This window comes from Equus quagga, chromosome 19 (assembly GCF_021613505.1).
Source record: "Equus quagga isolate Etosha38 chromosome 19, UCLA_HA_Equagga_1.0, whole genome shotgun sequence".
Taxonomy (NCBI): domain Eukaryota; kingdom Metazoa; phylum Chordata; class Mammalia; order Perissodactyla; family Equidae; genus Equus; species Equus quagga.
In genome coordinates this window covers 23,165,434-23,185,150 of record NC_060285.1, presented here as the reverse complement: position 1 = coordinate 23,185,150, position 19,717 = coordinate 23,165,434, and the positions used below count along the sequence as shown (strand labels likewise).

Below are 19,717 nucleotides of genomic sequence, written 5' to 3'. Positions count from 1 at the left end.
TATTAATGAATGTAACAAATTTATAGTATGCTTACATATAAATGTAAATTTATATTTTACCATATAAAAAACAGGCAGTGGGTTACATTCTGCGCAGCAGCCAGAGTTTGCAAACCCCCTAGCCTAGTCAATTCCAAAACAAAAGCCCATGGTAACAGCCCTTGTAGTAAAGGAGTAGAAATGCCTCTCACTGAAAAATGTGGAGGCAATGCCCTGCAGAGCTCACACTCACTTCTGCCCTGGTGCGGCAGAGACACAGGCCTCAAAGGCAGATGGGAGGAAGGAGGTTTTGAATATGCTAAATAGGAAGGAGGGCATCTCAAATAATTGTCTGGGCATGTCACCTTTGTAAATTTCTAAATTTTACAAAAGCCATTCTCGGAGACAGGAGGCATTATGCATAGATGGATTTTTCCCAAGATGCAGTAAACATAGGGCCTAGTGCATATAGCCATAGCTACTGTATAATTAATCTCTTGAGGAAGATTCTCCTGAGTTTCCATTTCACGGTCATGGTCTCCAAGCATCAAGCACACACTGACTGATACCCTGGTGAGGCTAAGACCAGGATGACTTTCTCTTTGCACATGTGTGTTCGCACCGTCTCTCTCCTTCCTTCAAATACCACTGAATATCTGGTCAGGGATATGCCAAGATCAGTGTTCTGGGAAGATCACCTTGCTTGTAGTAACTACTCAAGAGGCAAGGGATTTGACTATGTTTTCAATTTTTTGCTGGATAATTGTATTTACATGTGACCCATGCATATTTTAGACTCCTTAAAAAGTGGGGCTTTTTTTTTTAAAAGATTTTATTTTTCCTTTGTCTCCCCAAAGCCCCTAGGTACATAGTTGTATATTCTTCATTGTGGGTCCTTCTAGTTGTGGCATGTGGGACACTGCCTCAGCGTGGTTTGATGAGCAGTGCCATGTCCGCACCCAGGATTCGAACTGACGAAACACTGGGCCGCCTGCAGCTGAGCGCACAAACTTAACCACTCGGCCACGGGGCCAGCCAGAAGTGGGGCTTTTGAAAGACTTGAAGTTGAATTTAATTCAATTTCAGTATCCCTGAGAGAATGTATCAGTCAGGATGAACTAGGTATTATGTAGTAACAAATAATTCGAAAACATTGTTTTGAAAACAATGACAGTTTGTTTTTCAGTCCACACTACATGTCTATGACAAGTCAGCAAGGGGATTCTGCTTATCATAGTAAATCAGAGACCCTGTCTTTTGACCATTCCATCTCAATTTCTGCTGGGGCAGAAGTATAGGACTAAGCAAAGCTCACACTGGCTCATAAATTCCCACCAGGAGGTAATATATCATTTCACGTCACATTTCTTTGGCCAATGTGAGTCATATGACAAGGCCTAATTTCAAAGGCAGCAGCAAAGTGAAATCCTATCATGTGCCATGAAAGAGCAACGCAGGAAATCTTTAGTTCACAGTGCTGATAATTCTCACGGAAAATGATATCCATTCCAGTGGAAGAAAGCCAAAGCTGCCGATGGTAAAGAACTTGATTCTCCCCAGGGTCTGAGTGAGACCCTTCTGACCCTGAGCAGAATGACAAGTTAGCAAGAGCTCTAATTTATTGGCACTTAAATTTATATGAAGGAAAGAAAATTTAGTTATTGGACTTTTGATTTGGGGGATTTTTTTATTTTGCTGATATGATATTATTTGAAGAATCTTACCATGTTGTCTGGGCTCGTTGCCTGACTTCTGATATTCTCTATTGACTAAAATAGCTGGGCATAAATTAAAATGAGAAACAGACTGGGGACTCATTTTCAGCCAAGAATGCAGACCAGCCTTGCTGATAATTTAATTCATTTTCTTCTTCCATCCCCTTTCAGAGCCTTCTGGTAGCAAAAGATAAACCTCTTACCTGTGGTCACAGGAGGATACTCAGAGGAGCTGTGGTTGGTAATAAGAGTGTGATTGCAGGAGAGAAAAAGCGGTAGAAATTGACCATCTCCTCTACCAAGAGAAATCACCATACTGGACATGAAAAACCCTAAGAATTAATTAAAAAGCAAAAAGCTGGGGATTGCCAGAGAAGAGCATTACTCCCCTGGGTGAGCTGTCCTAAAGTTGAGGCTAGGAGTGATGATACTGGGAAATTTAATTGTTGCCATAGACCCACGCTGCAGTCCCCATTTGAGTTTTGCCAATAATAAAGCTGATTTTTAAAAAATCTCCATCTAACTACTGCATTTACTTCTCAAATAGTTTGAAAGTTGGAAGAGAAAAAGATGTGATTAAAACCAGAACAAAGATACTTAGAAAAAGTCAAAGCAGGACACTGCTTTCAAATATAATCTTAGATGGAACCTGAAAATACAAAACAGACAAAAGTGGGATTATTTTAGTGAAAGGAGAGAAAGGGAAGTTATGAAGCTCATCCTCTCAGCATGGCCCTCACCTCCTGTGGGACCTCTGAGTGCTTCTCAGAGCACAGCTCGAAAATCACTGTCTTAAAGAATTAGAATCACCAGCCATTTGATGCATATGTCAACTGGCCATTTTTAATGAGAATGAGGCCACCAAAAGTGCCTAAACCCTACATTACCCAATAAAAAACTCTCCTGATCTCTCCTTTCAGAGTACCTCAAAGAATGAGGACTCCTCTTTTCTGCACTGGGTACTCCTGAAGTTTAACATGTGTAAGAATCACCTGGGATTCCTGGGCCCTACACACAGAGATATTCACTGTTTCCAGAGAGGATCTCAAGAAACTGTAGGTTCAACCACATCCATGTAAATCTGAGTCAGGTGTCCTGAGGACCAACTTTCAGAAATACAAGACACAAACACAGAGAATGTGAAAAGAAAAACTAATGGAGAATACACTGAAACCATCCATTGGTCCTAGATCATGGAGGGCCTTGAATGCCAAATGAAGACTGAAACTTTATTCAATGAACCTCAGAGAGCTCCTGAAGTGTTTTGAGCAGCAGAGTGACATGATCAGAGGTGAACTTTAAGAAAGTTAATCAAGAATAGGGAAAAATAAGTTAGGAAGTTATTGTAAGGGTCTAATAAAGAGATAACGAGTTTCTGGATTTGAACAGAGGCAGTGAGAATGGAAAAAAGGGAACAGGTTTTAGCCTATATTATAGACTGAATGTTTGTGTCCCCCACAAAATTCATATATTGAAGCCCTAACTCCCACTGTGATGGTATCAGAGATAGGGCCTTTGGGAGGTAATTAGGATTAGATGAGGTCATGAGAGTGGGGCCCTCTTGATGTGATTAATACCTTTATAAGAAGAGACACCAGAGAACTTGCTCTCTCTCTCTGCCATGTGAGAACACAGTGAGAAAGTGTCTGTGTACAAGCCAGGAAGAGAACCCTCATCAGGACCTGACCATGCTGGCACCTTGATCTTGGACTTCCCAGCCTCCAGAATCATGAGAATGTTTAAGCCATCCAGTCTACGGTATTTTGTTATAGAAGCCCAAGCTAACTGATGGTCTACAAAGATAGAATCAATACGATGTGGCAAGCAGGAATTGGAAATCAAGAGGAAAAGTGGATTCAAATATGAGACTAGGGTTTGCCATCTAACTGGAAGACAAGAAGATTGTTCCTTTAACAAAAGAGAAGTGATTGAACTTTAGGATGATCCTGGCCATGCTGGTCATTGTGCCTGTCCTGCCATGGGCCCTGCTTAAGTGGTAAACGGGCAGTTCTCAGGGACCACATAATCCCTCCAGCCACAACTGGTTGGCGCAGTGTAGACATCTGACCCAAAGGCAGCCAACCTATAGGTCATCCAGGGACCTATGAGCTGCCCTGGCTCAAAAACTGGAGCACAGCCAATCAGATTACTTGCCTCCGGAATCTAGAGAGAGAAAGAAAAAAAAAAAAAAAACAAGGAAATAAGGCTGTTAAATGTAGGTGCCAAGAAGGGTCATGAACTTGAGAAAACCATAAAGCATAAGTAAAATGAAGAAGCAAAAGCTGTGAGAAAGAGGGAAAACTGAAGCCAGCACTTAATATAGAAGGAAGTAAGACACGCAGAAAGTGAGTGCCATTGATAGTGAAGCACTAGAGTAGAAATCTACCACCAGCCGCAGCTGAGGTCTCTTACTAGGTATTTTGGGATTCCTTCCTTGCCCACACATAGTAAGCACTCAAGAAGTAGGTTCTTTGAGAATTTAAAACAAAGGCCATTTGAGTCTTGTCCCATCCTCCAGTCCCTGCTCTCCCTGAAGCCTTGATGTTTACTTTCCCCAGGTGCCTATGTGTGTTCTCCCCACAACATACCCCTCATTCCTTGGCAACTTGAATGAGAATTTTGTTCACACCCAAGCAAAACGGTGTGACTAAATCAGGGAATACTGTACTTAGGGTACTTTCAGAAAATCAAGGTATAGAGGACGAAACTGCTGGAAAGAACTGAAGCTCAGGAAAGAGGTCAAGGCAAATGTTGATTTGAAGGTCATGCCCATAAAAGCATTATGTTAGACTAGATAACCTGACAAAGCAGATAACATAGATGGAGAAGACAGACAAGCCTAAGTCCTGAGGGAATCCTTCACTTACAGGAGAAGAGACAGAGGAGGAAAAGGAGACAGAACCCATACTTTCGAAAGGTCCCAGCCTATTTTGCATCAGGCTCATCTATGATTGCCAACCCTGGTGGTCTAGTGGTTAAGATTCAGCACTCTCACCACAGCAGCCCAGGTTCGTTTCCTGGCCACTAGTATTTCAAATACCAGCAGGGTCACTCACAGTGGACAGGTTTCAGGGGAGCTTTCAGACTAAGACAGACTAGGAAGAAGGACCTCGCCACCCACTTCTGAAAAATTGACCATGAAAACCCTTTAAATAGCAGCAAAGTATTGTCTGATATAGCGCCGGAAGGTGAGAGGATGGTGCAAAAAGTCCAGGTAGGGTTCTTCTCTGCTGTACCCAGGGGCGTTAGGAGTTGGAATTGACTGGACAGCACTAACAACATATGCGGTCATTTAGGCCATTTGAACAGGGCTGCTTTTATCCTATACAAAGCAGTTTTTAGTGGGAGACCTTTCCTCTGACTTCATCTTTTCATGCAGTGGGGCCATCACAAAAGTAACAGTCCTGGTTTCTTGCCCACCTCCTTATTCACTCCTCCCCAGGAAAGGAAGAATGACTTACCCAATGATGAACAGGTAATAGAAACAGCTATAAAGTAGGCTTAGTGGGGCAAACTGAGTAAATTCAATTAGGAATGACATATTAGGAAACCTGTTAGGCTCTCAGACAAGCCATGGTCTCCAGGCTTAGCTCTTCAATAATCAATCTAATGAGATCTCTGTCTACTGGACCCATGTGCCAATCTCTCAATTGGTTCTAACATTTGGGCAGGGCAAAGAAAGGTGTTTATTTCGAATTTCACTCTACTGCAAGCTTGTCACCCAGAAAGCAGACTCTGAGATTGAGGTTAGCATGCAGGAAGTTGGTTAGGGTGAGCTCCCAGAATCAACACCTGTGGAGTAAGGGAAAGAAGCAGGATTACAGGAGAAGAAGTTAGGCTGCAAGGCCTCATAGGACTGCCAGATTTAGCAAATAATCATACAGGATGCCCATTTAAATTTGAATTTCAGATAAACAGCAAAAAGAATTTTAGCAGCAATATGTCCCATGCAACATTTAAGACATGCTGGTTCTAAAAAATTATTTGTTGTTTATCTATAAGTCAAATTTAACTGGGCATCCTGTATTTAGTTTATCTGGCAACTCTAAGACCTCTGCCCCCCGCAGGGAGCTCTTGAAGCTGGGAGAGCCCTCTCAACCTGTCCTGGGTTGGGCAAGGGTGCTGGGATTTTACAGCCCCACATAGGCCAGTCGTTGGATGCAACTGCTCCTGGGAAGGGGGTAGAAGCTTGAGCAAGGCGGTTCTCTTCAGCCACGGGCAAGTTCTGGAAAGGGTCGGCAGCTGGAAAGTGTCAGCCAACTATAATCGCAGCAGCTGGGGGGATAAGTCCTTCAGTCCTGGAGAGATCTGGGTGGTGCGATATAGCTTCCATGACCTTTACCTCTCTCCCCCCAAAAGTCTCTAACAATGATACATTATTTATTTAGTCCCTTCTGTGTTTTCATCAATGTTCTAGGCCCTAGAGGTACTTTTACTCTTATTGAAAGCTGTCAATGAAAAGAGAGAGAAACCAACCTAAATATTAGGTGAACAAGTTTTCAATGTTGTTTTTTTTTTTTAAGATTGGCACCTGGGCTAACAACTGTTGCCAATCTTTCTTTTTTTTTTTTCTGCTTTATCTCCCCAAATCCCCCCTATACACAGCTGTATATCTTAGTTGCAGGTCCTTCTAGTTGTGGGATGTGGGACACCGTCTCAGCGTGGCCTGACGAGTGATGCCATGTCCGCGCCCAGGATCCAAACCCTGGCGCAGCAGAGCGCGCGAACTTAACCACTCGGCCACAGAGCCGGCCCCTCAATGTTTTATATTAAGATTCTCATACCTTTTTCTTTGGTCTTTTGAGACAGGTGGACCTTGTTACAGTTTTTCTTTCAAAAAAATTTTTTTTGAAGACACATTTAATTCTATACCCATCCCAAATAAAAAATTTACAATAAGCTAGGGGAAAAAGACACTTCCTTAATTTGAAAAAGGATTTCCACCACAAACCTAAAACATCTTGTTCTTTTTTTTTATTTAACTCTATTTTTTTATTTAACTCTTTATTATGGAAATTTTCAAACACACATAAACATATAGAAAAGATTAATGAGCTCTATGTACCTATCGCTCAGCTCCAATAATTATCAACATTCTGCCAATTCCAAATATTCTGAAAAGTAAAATATTAGGCCACATCTCCATAAAAGTCAGGAACAAGATATAATAATGCCTATATTTGTGGTCAATAATTTTGTCCTAGAGTTACTGGTCAATACAAGAAGATCAGAAAAAAGAAATAAATATGAATATTGGCAAGACAGGCATATACCTAGAAAATCCAAGGCAATCCACAAAATATCCATATGGACTAATTAAAATTTTTGGAAAGGTAGAAACAAGATTAACATATAAAAATCTACAGCTTTTCTATAATCAGCAAAAGCTAATTTGAAAACATAAGAGGAGAAAGCTATGTTCTATTCCAGTGAAACCTTGAATCACCTAGGAAAAACTTAAAAGTATGAAATTTATTGAAGAGAACCATATAATTTTAATGAAGGCCATAAAAGATACTCGTAGTTAAAAAGGTTCAATATTGCACAGATATTAATGCTCCCCAAATTAAATAATAAATGTGATGCAATTTTAATCAAAATTCCAACAGGATGTTTTATAGAATTGGTGAGTTAATTCTAAAGTTCATCGATGAGAAGTGTCAAAAAAGTCAAGATTTTTAGAAAAAGAACAAGAAAAAGGACTCTCACTCTACCAAAATGTACTATAAAGTCACAATAATTGAAATAATGTGGTATTGTGAAAAACAGGCAAATAGATTACCAGAACAAAATTAAAAGCCCAGAAAAATATATATATACATATAATCTTAGTATATGATAAATGAGGCCTTTAAAATCAGTCAGGAAATGACAGACTATTTAGTAAATGGTGTTTGGACAAGGAGCTATCCATTTGGGAAAAAGTAAAATTAAATGCCTTCCTCACATCATACTTAAAAACACATTCCAGTTATACTTAAAATGTAAATTTTTTAAAAGATAAAAGAAAAAATGGGAAAACATATTTATAATCTTGCAGGGGAGAAAGCTATTTTGACAAAACATAAAATTTAGATATATATTGTGTGTATGGTAGAAGACATATAAACAAATTCAAAAAGCAAATGAAATATGACGGTAAATATTTGCAACTGATATACCAAAATTTTACACCTCATTTTATTTTCCTATGTATACATACATATATATCGCATTTTATCTGAATTATCTAATATAGTGGAATATTTTATATACATATATATGCATATAAAGAACCTATCAATCAACAAAAAACAACCCAATAGTTGAGGTCTATCCCCATGGAGCTTTTCCCGTAGACTCACATTGTTGGAAATGCCTCACAGAGTAACCTTGTGGTTTTCGCTTTACTCAGAGAACTATCTACTAGATGTGTAGTAACGAACTACAAGACAGAGCTCCTAAAAGTATGATAGACCTAATGGTTAAATTTTGTACCTTAGGTATTGGCATACCCCGCATTCTGTACTATTCTTGGGCATGATAGCTTAGGAGTGAATATGATTTGAACTCATTCATGTTTAGAGGGTGTCTGAAATTGAGAACCAGGCAGATACATCTACTCTGACCCTAAAAGTGGCCCTAAAATAAATTATTTGAAGAAATTAGATCCCAAAGATTCTAGGTGGGGAAATGTTTGAAGTCTGTCATCAGTATGTCCATTTTCAAGTGGGGATAAAAGAAGCCAAGTATATGATCAACTCTGAATGTGGATTAACTGATACACTGAAATCTTGAACCTGCAAGTCTGAGAACAGAGGTGGGACCCATTAGTGATTATAACAAGGTACTGTCAACCTGCCGGACAGTCAGCTCTTCCCAAAGACATCTATCTCTCTGATCCCTTGCAGGCCTTCATCAAACCCAAACATTTTCAGCTGTTCCTCTCTTGCTATCACTTCCAACCCCTCTCATTATGATAGTCATTTCCAATTTGTTCATACCTGTTAAAAAGTATCATCCAAACTTGACCACACTACTGCAGATGCAATCTGAACAGCTGTAGGGGTACTAGCTGGCATGCCCCTATAAAACCATATGTCCTTGAGGTGCCTTGATAACAGTCCTGGGCTTGGGAAACCCAGCTGCTTTCTCATGGGATAGTTAGCACAAAGACCCTCGAGGTCTGAGGAAACACGGAGGTCTTCTGGGGGTGGTGGTTCTGGCTCTTGGAATGTAGGTCATACAGGGACAGTCCCCCTTGGCAAGAATGCAGCCTTTGTTCCTCTGCCTACTTCAGCAAGCTTAAGGGGGCAGTAGCGGATGAACATTGCCTGTCCAGCTGGCCGCCACTGGACACTCCCTGTAAGTAACTCCCCAATAAACCCATATGTCTCGTTCACTGTCTCTGAGTCTTTGGTCTCTCAGCAATCTATCCCGCACTGCTCACCCAGCTGAGTGTGTGATGGAACAACAGTACAGAATATAGCATATGCGCTGGATCCTATTTTGGTACGAATGTACCCTAAATATGAACTGGCTTTTTTTTACCAGCTGCTATACTTGTAGAATCTCCTCAAGCTTGTATTTAACCCCAACTCCGAAGTCTTTTTCACATGGGGAAGGAAGACAGTAAAAGTAGATGAGCACTTGTGCTGTGGAATCAGACTTCCTAAGTTTGAATTCTTGCTCTGTCATGTGCTGACTACATAACAATTACTTAATGTCTTTAAACCTTAATTTTTTCACCTGTAAAATAGGAGCAATAAGAATACCTACCTCAAAGGGTTGTTGTAAGGATTAAGTAAGTTATTGCAGCAGAAATACTTGGCACAATGCAGACTATTTCCCACACATCCCACACTGTAACGGATACATTTTATTTAATCCTCACAGGAACACTAAGACATTACTGCAATCATTTCACAGATGGGAAATCTGAGGTTCACAGAGTTCAAGTAGCTTGCCTGAGGTCAAATAATTTCTAAGTGGCAGAACCAAGGTTGTAATAAGACTTTCCTGACTCCAAAGACCAAGTTCTTTCTTTCGCACCATTTAGGGGTGTTCTTCCCCTTCCTGTATTTCTACATTTTTTAAGGCTTTACACAGCATAATATAGAGGTTAGGAGTGCAAGCTCTAGGTGCAGACTTCCTTGCTTGATGATCTGGAAAAAGTTACTTAATCTCTATTTATAAGAACTGGGACAAGTTACTTAACTTCTCCAAGCCCAGTTTTCCCATCTGTAAAATAATTTTAATAGCAATACCTACCTCAGAGATTTTGGGGCTGATTAAATGAGATAGCATTTAACACAGTGCCTACCCATAGGCCAGTACACAATAGATGTTAGCTGTATCATTCCCACTCCAGGACACCTTGCTGGTACCAGCCAAGTCTGCCTAGGAAACTATCCTAGAGTATCTCCAGGGATCCACATCAAATTTACAAAATTTCTTTAAACTTTCTTAAGTACATACTTTCCTACATCTAAGATATGTCAGATTACATCTAGAGTTCTTTTCCTCACTTTTATGAACTCCAAGAAGATAGGGTTGAAAAGAGGGAGAAATAAAGGCCACCATAACTCATAAAATGCATAATAAGACCCAGAAATAATAGAAAGTTGACTTCAGCTGTGACTCACCAAGAGCTATTTGCACCAGTTCCTACTGCTTTACCACAACTCACTTCCCATATTGCTTAGCCCTATATATTTATCACCTGCAGCTCATATGTGAGGGCACTGATTACAAAATGTTATTTTGTACATCAGCTCAGCTGCCAGGAGCTCCCAGCCCCAACACTCAGCAAAACTGGTTCCAATAACTAAGCTCTTCGTATTTCTAGGCTGAAGGAAAAGTAATTTATAATCCCCACAAAAGTTCTCTAAGATATTTATCACTGTCCTCATTTTACTGCTGAGGAAGATGGGGCTTCTCAAGACCATTATTTGTATTTTACTCAGTCACGGAGTTGACTGGGTGTGGAGAGAAGAGTTGACCCAGATCTCCCACAATGCTGCTCCAGGAGGAAGGAGACTGTGGGTTGCAAACAGCAGTGGTTCCCAAACTGGTCCTCCACCCACATGCCACCCACATCAGTTTTGCAATATCCTCCTACCTCCTGTGGGATTATTTACTCAATTTTTTTTTAAATCAGTGCACTTTTTGCTACCTAAATAAATTAGAGAACACCAGTCTAAAGAGCAACAACTGTGAAATCACACGTTTTATACATGTATATTTTGTATAACAATCTTTAAGTGCATTCATTTCCTAGGCCTCTGTAACAAAATACTATAAACTGGGTGGGTTAAAAGAAGAGAAATTGATTTTCTCACAGTTCAGGAGGCCAGAAGTTCAAAATAAAGGTGTCACTAGTGTTGGTTCCTTCTGGAAGAGAAACTGTTCCATGCCCCTCTCCTAGCTTCTTGATGTCCTTTGACTTGTACACACATCATTTCAATCTCTACCTCCATTTTCACACGCCCTTTCTCTCCCTGTCTCTGTGTCCAAATCTCCCTCTCCTTTCTCTTATTGGATTCAAGGTCCACCCTAAATCTAAGATTATTTTATCTCCAGATCCCTAACTAATTACATCTGCAAAAACCCTATTTCCAAACAAGGTCACATTCTGAGCTTCTGGGTGGACATGAAATTTGAGAAGGACACTAGTCAACCCACTACAAGTAAATAACCATTAGGATTTTCTTGAAAGTTTATCCATACATCACCTAAAATCATCTTGCACTCTGCTAGTGGTTTGCACATCACGCTAGGGAGACCTCGGGGTACACAGCATTTGGAGGCCCTTAGGCACCTCTCCCAGTTTGAAAAGCAGCAGATTTTATAGTCAAAGTGGTTGCACTTCCTTTATTGCATTTGAACCAATGTATGTTTAGGCAAATCAAGAAGTTGGTCCCCTATATAGAGCCAATTTTCTGGTTTTGAGAACTCGGGAAATGTTATTAATAATAGATTGTTTCAAGTGCTATTTCAAGAAGGTAGATGAACACTAGCTTATTGCATGATGCACTGTTTTCTGAAATCAGTAGCTGTGCATGTACAGGTCTCTGCAGGGTTGTCTTTGGGGATTTATTAAGTCTTCCCTCCACAGAGACAACCAAAGGATCTTAAGGTGGATTTGCAATTTAAAAGAGGTCATTAGTTAACACTGGACATTGTGGAACTCCATTTTGTGCAGGAAGGCAGGATGCCTGAGAGCATGTAAACAGGAACCTAGAGTAGGCCCATATTTTCAGTCCAGAGAAGAAGGATGGATAGGAGAATTTTATTCTCAGCAGCGTTTATGTGACCTAGACTTCCATGTGAAACACAGGTTGAATAAACTTGGGTTTTTCCATTTGAGAAAATATCCAGAAAACCTTATTCTTCTAAATGCACAGACTTCAGCTCTTTCTAAAAAGTACACACTGGATAACAGAAATTAAATATCTCGGGGGAAGACATTTTTATTGTCATTCTTATTTTTAATTCAGATGCTATTTTTCTCTAAAATATTAAAAGTTATTTATCAAAAACATAAGAGGAAAAACTGTCTTAAATGAAAAATTATCAGATGGTGAAGATCAATTATTATATGGTCTTGATGCAAAATATTATAAAAGATGCATGAGAGCAGATGCTGTCTTTGGAAGCATCTCTATAAGAACATTTCCAAAAACACATATGGTGTAGGAGCTGTCACATACATACCACCTCAGTGTTTAGACTGAGTTAAATAATTCACGGTGGTGTAACCAGCTTACAGAAATGTAATAAAACACTCTAAATAAATTGGGTTGTTGCCATGACAAATAACTGAAACAAAAGAAACAACAGCAACAAAAAAACCACTTAGACAAGAGGAGGCGTGCAAGGTCCCAAAACTGAAAAGTTCAGTATTTGTCAGCAAAAACTCAAAGTACAAGATGTTACTAACCTGTACCTTGTGTTTCTACCAACAAATATATCTTAAAGAAGCGACCCAAACCTTTATGTATGAATGGTTGCTGGCCTTCAAACAGTATTTGTCACTATATGACTCATCACCCAACACCATTGCCAATACAGAGAGCTCATAAACCACTCCCGCAGAACTTCCTCAGAGACTAACTACTCATGCCACAAGAAAACGTGTTCCCTTACTTTTTAACCACTCCTAGGTTTTCATGATGTGCATTGTCCAAATGAACAGGAAGGCTTTGGAGGGTCAAAGATGAGCAACTCCAAATGAAAATGTACTGCTTTGCCAGAAACATACACTTTTAACAGGAGACAGGCAGCATTCTGACAATGATTTTTAATAGGTGACAGGCAGCACTCTAATAGGGAAGGAGGCAAGGATGGGGGGAAGGGAGAAGGACCCACTGGAAGGAAAGTTGGAGAATGAGAAAGAAACTGTGCTGTTATTTACTCTATCCCCCTTTCAGGAATTCAAAGCAGATGTCAATGTGCTAAAAGCTATATGGAAACACTGCAGGAAAAAACTTGTTTAGTTTGGTTTAACATATTCTTTCTCAAACTGACTTGACTGCAAAGTCTCTTCTTCATACAACAACTTCTAACATCCTAATTCTATAGCATGTATTTTGGGGAATGTGGTACGCAGCCTGCAAAACAGCCTGCAAGATGGCCTCCAGTGATTCTCACCTCCTGGGATTCACACTCTTCTGTAATCCTCTCCCACTTTTAATAGAGCTAATCTAAATAATGAAAATGATATTGCAGAAATGATAGAGTGTGACTTTTGAGGCTTGGCTTCAAAGACATTGTGGCTTTCCCATTGCACTTTCTTGGATTGCTTATCCTGGGAGAAGCCAGTCAGTCACCATATCATGAGGACCCTCAAGCTGCCTGCAGTGGCACCCAAATGTAGAGGAACTGAGCACGATGTGAGTGAGCCATCTTGGAAGGGAATCCTCCAGCCCCAGTCAAGCCTTCAGATGACTCCAGACCCAGCTGGCATCTTCACTGTCACCTCAGGAGAGACCATAAGCAAGAACCACCCAGCTAAGCCAGTCCTAAACTTCAAACCAGAGACTATATGAGATCATAAATATCTGTTGTTGTTTTAAGCCACTAAGTTTGGAGATAACTTGTTATGCAGGAATAGATAACTAGTACAGGGAATATGAACCTAAAGCATTTGGTATCAATCATTTTGGTTTGTCATTAACCATCATGAAGCTTTAGTGTGGAATATGTTTTTACACTATTCCACCTCTCTAGACACAGTTAAATGGCCAAGGGATGGATTCATACCTACAGCCAAGCCAATCAGTGTTATTCCTTAGCATTTTTGTAACTGAAGCTGGACAAAGAGATTTATTCTCTGGTGATGAGGCCAGGAGATGTGGGACTCAGGAGCTGCCAGTGGCCAGATTTCATGCTGTGAAAAGAAAGCTTTTCTAAGACAAAGAAGTTGACAACACAGAGAGAAGTTGGGTTCATAGAGTGAGAATAAAATACCTAGTAGCACTGAAGTCCCTAGTCCCAGGGGCCGCTGATACCACTGCCCCTCATCCTTCTCAATGTGAGCCTTTTTTTTCCCCCACCGAGGGAGATTAGCCCTGCGCTAACTACTGCCAATCCTCCTCTTTTTTCTGAGGAAGACTGGCCCTGAGCTAACATCCATGCCCATCTTCTGCTTTATGTGTGGGACGCCTACCACAGCATGGCTTGCCACACGGTGCCACGTCTGCACCCGGGATCCAAACCAGCGAACCCCGGGCCGCCAAAGCAGAACGTGCGCACTTAACCGCTGCGCCACCAGGCCAGCCCCACAATGTGAGTCTTTCAATTTCCCCTTTTTGCCTAGATTGGTTTAAGTTGGGCTTCTAAACCTTGCCTCCAAAAGAATCTTGACTACTACATTCCCATATAACTCCGTGCTTCCCCTAACACAGCACTGGTGACACTGGGCCGTAATTGCTGTTGCTTATCTACCTCCCTGTCCACAGAGAGTGGAGTTCATGGTCACAGCCTTCTTCCCTTCTCTGGGAACTGCACTCAACAGACAGGGTAAGACTCCGACAACCATGTCTGTACTTCATAAGCTTGGGCCCTGAACCATAGTTGATTCACTCAAGCTGGACCAATCAGATGCCCCCTCTAGGAATTTGGAATCGAGACCCACAGAGATTGAACACAGAAACCCTTCACACTAACAACAGCACTCTTCAGAGACGTTGTTAACCTCTAACTAGCAATGTGTCCCAAGCTGCCTTAGTCTCTGCCTCTTGCGTGAATTCTCTAAGAACCTCCAGTATTCTTTCAACAAGCATACAAGGTCACTTCTGCTTCCTTAAGCCATAAGAAACTTGGCTAATCCGTGTCCCCACCTATTGCAGTCTCCAAGTGAGCAGGGACGACTTGTTCATCATTGTGTCTCCAGGGCCAGCATAGCCCCAAGTACACAGTCAGAACTCACTAAGAAGTTCATGAATGACTGAAGCTTACTGCACTGGGTGGGAGATGCTCTTCTTCCTACTTAGATGGAAAAGATCTAAATTCTTTTTACTCTTTTGCTTTCAAGGTCCTGCACTCCTCTGTCCTGGCCTTGGTTCTTCCTGTATAGGCAGCTACAGGGACCAGTGTGTCCTTTGTAGGCAGTACATCACGTCCCTGCTCAAGGAGGCACATTAGATATTAGAGGTCTCAGGCCTCCTGACATCCAAGAAACTCTGCCCTTGCCTGCATGCCTGGGGTCACCAGTCCCACCATCCTGATTTTACTGTGCTGAGCTAGAGCCATGCTGACCAGATGATTTCCACGGCCAGTGCTGGCTTTATCCTGACAATGCCATGATTCCAGGAGGCTCTGACCCTCATATCTTATTGCTCCTCTGGTCCTTGCTCTCAGCATTCTAGGAGGTGCTTTTTATCATGGCCTCACTGCTTTGGGTAGAAAAGAATGACTTCCAGGGAAATTTCTACCTTTCTAGAGAACCATCCTTCTAAGAACAGATCTCATGTATGACTAGAATGAAAAGAATTGGTGGGCTATGGGACAGAGCATGAGGATTATAGAGCAAGTTCAGGAGCTTCTGACTGCAAGAAGAGGAGCTAAGAAATCACGGTTAGCAGAGGATAAAGAAGCAAAGCGTAGTAGGCAATTGTTGAGGTGACTACCTCAAACTCATCCCTTATTTTCTCCCCTTTTTAAAAGCATCCAGAGTCTCCTTTGGGGTGTTGCCCCTCTTCTATGCTTGGCCATGGGTAGAATTGATACCCCTTTAGCTCCAGGCCCAAATAGCCTGAGCCAATCACTTTTTACTTCAGTGATCTATCATCACGTAGCATTTCTCCGGTCACAGCAACTGGTGAGCACATAACCTCAATGGGTTTAACCAGAATGAAGTCCAGCATTTTCTTTAATATTTGAAGGAAAAGTCTATCTTTCTCTGACATGGAAGAAGTATGTAGACCCAGGAGCTGCTGGAAGCCATCTTTCACCCATGAGAGCAGGCAGCCTGCCTTTCAATAAAGCTGGCACGATGAAAGGCAGAGTTGAAAAATGGAAATGAACTAAGTTCTGGGTGACATAATTGAGCTCCCAGATCAAACCAATTATGAAGGCTATTCTACCTGTGGACTCTGAAGTGACATAAGCCAACAAACTTTCTAAAAGGTTCAATAAGTTTGAGTTCACTTCAGTGGTACTTAACACCTAAAAGGTATGAACCAATACACATGGGCTAACTAGCAAGCACCACATGCTGGAGTCTGTGCGGAACTATAGGGACAGTTTTCTACTGCAGAAAGGACTTTTCCACAGTCTCTCAGCCCTGCCCCTCAGTAGGTATAAACCTACTGGTTTTAAAAGGGTGGATTTAGAGAAAGAAGCTGTGCTTTTCCGTATGCTTGGCTGTCCAGAAATGCCAAGCACTACCTCATAGATGATACTGGACAGGCACATCAGCCTGACAGGAAGAATGTGCTCTGGGCTGAAGCAACAGCCAGGAGACTGCCAAGAAAAACAGCACCCCATCTGGCCCCCCTCAGGGAATGTGTGACCCTGAATCAGACGTAATCTGGACTGGGATCCAAACTTCTAGCCTAGAGCAAACCAATAGCTCCAGACCGGGTGCTTTGGAATCTTCTAACCTAGGAATGACTTAGGAGAAAGTGAGTTAAAACCCACCAACCCAAGCTAACCTAAATCAGGGGCTGCCTCTGAACTAAACCAGCATTTATTCTTCCTCCAATGACTTCATTAACCTCTGACAAAATTAATCAAAGAGGTTCAACTGGGTTATAGATCTGCCCTTTATATATACCCCCCAAATATCCTGTTGGCAATATACACTAATATTTGAGTATTATTGTATCATAGTAATTAAAATTATATCCTGGGGTTATTTGATATTTAAAAAATCTTTATTTTCTACATCTGGATTATACAGATCAAAGATTTTAATCCTATAAGTAAAAAATTATATCCTTGGATCATTTGATATTAAAGAATCTTGATTTTCTACATCTGGATTATACGGATCAAAAATTTTAATCCTATAAGTAAGTTATACTTCTTTATAGTATACAACTTAGAAATACAGATAAACAAAAAGAAATGGAAAAAATCCCCATGATTTTCTCATCATCCAGATGCACATCATTCTCTTTCCTATGTATATGTGGCAGGATGATACATAAAATATTAATTGCTTTGCCTTCTAAGAGTCTGTGTTTGTTGCTCCCTGCCCCCAGCTAGATGGGTGGGCATCCACTACTTTAGAGATTTTTAGCAGAGGTACTAAAGAGAACACACCACACATTTTTTTCTTTTAAGACCAAAAGCCGGGGACCGGCTCCGTGGCCGAGTGGTTAAGTTCGCGCGCTCTGCTGCAGCAGCCCAGGGTTCGGATCCGGGGCGTGGACATGGCACCGCTCGTCAGGCCACGTTGAGGCAGCGTCCCACATCCCACAACAAGAAGGACATGCAACTAAGATATACAACCGTGTACGGGGCGGGGGGATTTGGGGAGATAAAGCAGAAAAAAAAAAAGATTGGCAACAGTTGTTAGCCCAGGTGCCAATCTTTAAAAAAAAAAAAAAAAAAAAGACCAAAAGCCATATTGCAGCATAAAACACAAAGGAGTGGAAAAAATACACGGTCAGTCCCTTGGATCTCCATGGCTCCCTGATTGTCATGCAAGAGCTTCCAAAAGCTCCCCAGGGCCCAAATGGTTCTCAAAAGCAAGCTGAGAGAGGAAAAGAACAGTCTGGACTACACGATCATCCTTCAGCCCAGACAAGAAATCACTGCAGTGGAGGGATATGACATGGAGTAGTTGCACTGGGGGAGTGTGGAGGATGAGGTCTCATCTCCAGAGAGCACCAGCATCAGGAAACCAGGCAGAGCCAAGCCAGGGCCTTCAGACAACAGGTGGGCAGAGAGACACCTGACGCAGGATGTCATGGGCAAGATGAAAAAGCAGGCACTCCCTTCCCCAGCTGCCAAAGTGGCATTTACACAAACTCCCATTAAATTAATTAATCAAGGAGGCCATTAGACTCATGTGGCTCTAATGCCCTGGCAGCCTACAAGCAAACCAAAATCTAAACCTGTAAATGCCTCAAGGTTATGAAATCCAAAGGCTAAGGACAACCAACCACAAACAGCCATCCAGGCTTTAAACTGTAGCCAATCAAAGAATTTCTTTTCTTTGCTTTTGCACCTTCTCTATTTGTCTTTCCCCTGGCTCCAGTCCACAGAATGCCCCTAACCATTTCCAGTTTGGTGCTGCCCCATTTGAACCAATTTTTGCTCAAATAAACTCTTAAAATGGTTAATATGCCTCAGTTTATCTTTTAACACTCCCTTAGCTTAGCATTAGCTTAGCATAAGCTTAGCTTAGCTTAGCATTAACTCCAGGGAGGCAAGAGGAATACTGACAGGAAACAATGCTGAATATGCCAGGACTTTAAGACTGAAGCGACTGAGCAACCACTGAAGTCAATTGTGTTTATCTAGTAGCAACTAAGGACCATTTTCTGTGTCAGGAAGAATGGGCAGAAGACAGACTCTGGGGGGAGGAATATGGGAATAGTAGTCAGAAATTGAGTTTTAGAAAACAATTGTCATATTTCTAGCACACCCAATTTTTGTGCCCTTGATATATCATACCCACTACACACTCACAAATGCACACATTCACATACACATGCAAAGACATACAGATACAGCTTTGCATATTTTTAAACAAAAATGAAATCGTACTGTACATGCTGTTCTACAAGCTGCCTTTCTCATTGAGTAACATATCTGAAACATCTTCACCTGAACCAAACTTTCAGTGCCAGGCTGAAATATGCTCAACCCACTTCACCCTACCAGGCTCTGGGAAACAGCACTTTCCAAAGAGGCCTCAACATCTCCTATCCCACATGCTCTTCTGCAATGTGACCTGGCCACTCTGCCATCCAGAAGTGGAGCCTAATTCTCCTCCCCTTGAATCTGGGCTGGCCTCGGTGACTCACTCATACCAACAGAATGTGGCAAAAGTGACCACTTTGTGACTTCTGAGACTAGGTCAGAAAAGGCCACACAGCTTTCGCCTGGTACTCTTGGATTGTGCGCTGTCTGGATGCTCTCTCTTAGAACCCACTCACCACGCTATCACAAGCCTAAGCCCCACAGGGAGGCCAAAGGTAATGCTCCAGGTGACAACCCTGGTTAAGCCCAGTCTTCAAGTCATCCCAGCCCAGGCACTACATATGTAAGTAAAAAGTCTCCAGGTGATTCTAGCCCCTCACCTTTTGAGCCATGCTTAGCTATTGAAGTCTTCCCACCTGAGGCCCTAGACATTGTGGAGCAGAGGCAAGCCAACTCCATGGTCCCTTGTTGGATTCCTGACCCACAGAAACTGGGAGCATAATAAAATTGTTATTTTATACCACTAAGTTTTATGGTGGTTTGTTCTGCAGCAATTGAAAACCAGACCACAGGTCCAACAGTATCCAGGGTGCTAGAGACTGAAAGTTTGTGTCCCCCAAAAAAATTCATATGTTAAATCATGACCCCCAATGTGATGGTATTCG

General features: G+C 41.6%; 1 non-coding gene across 1 annotated transcript; it reads left to right on the top strand.

Annotated features, from left to right (window-relative positions):
- The first annotated feature begins 7,998 nt into the window (after nucleotides 1-7,998).
- Nucleotides 7,999-8,131, top strand: LOC124230655 (small nucleolar RNA SNORA18). The gene has a single exon (XR_006886259.1). It is a non-coding gene; the product is annotated as a small nucleolar RNA SNORA18 (small nucleolar RNA).
- Nucleotides 8,132-19,717: the final 11,586 nt, after the last annotated feature.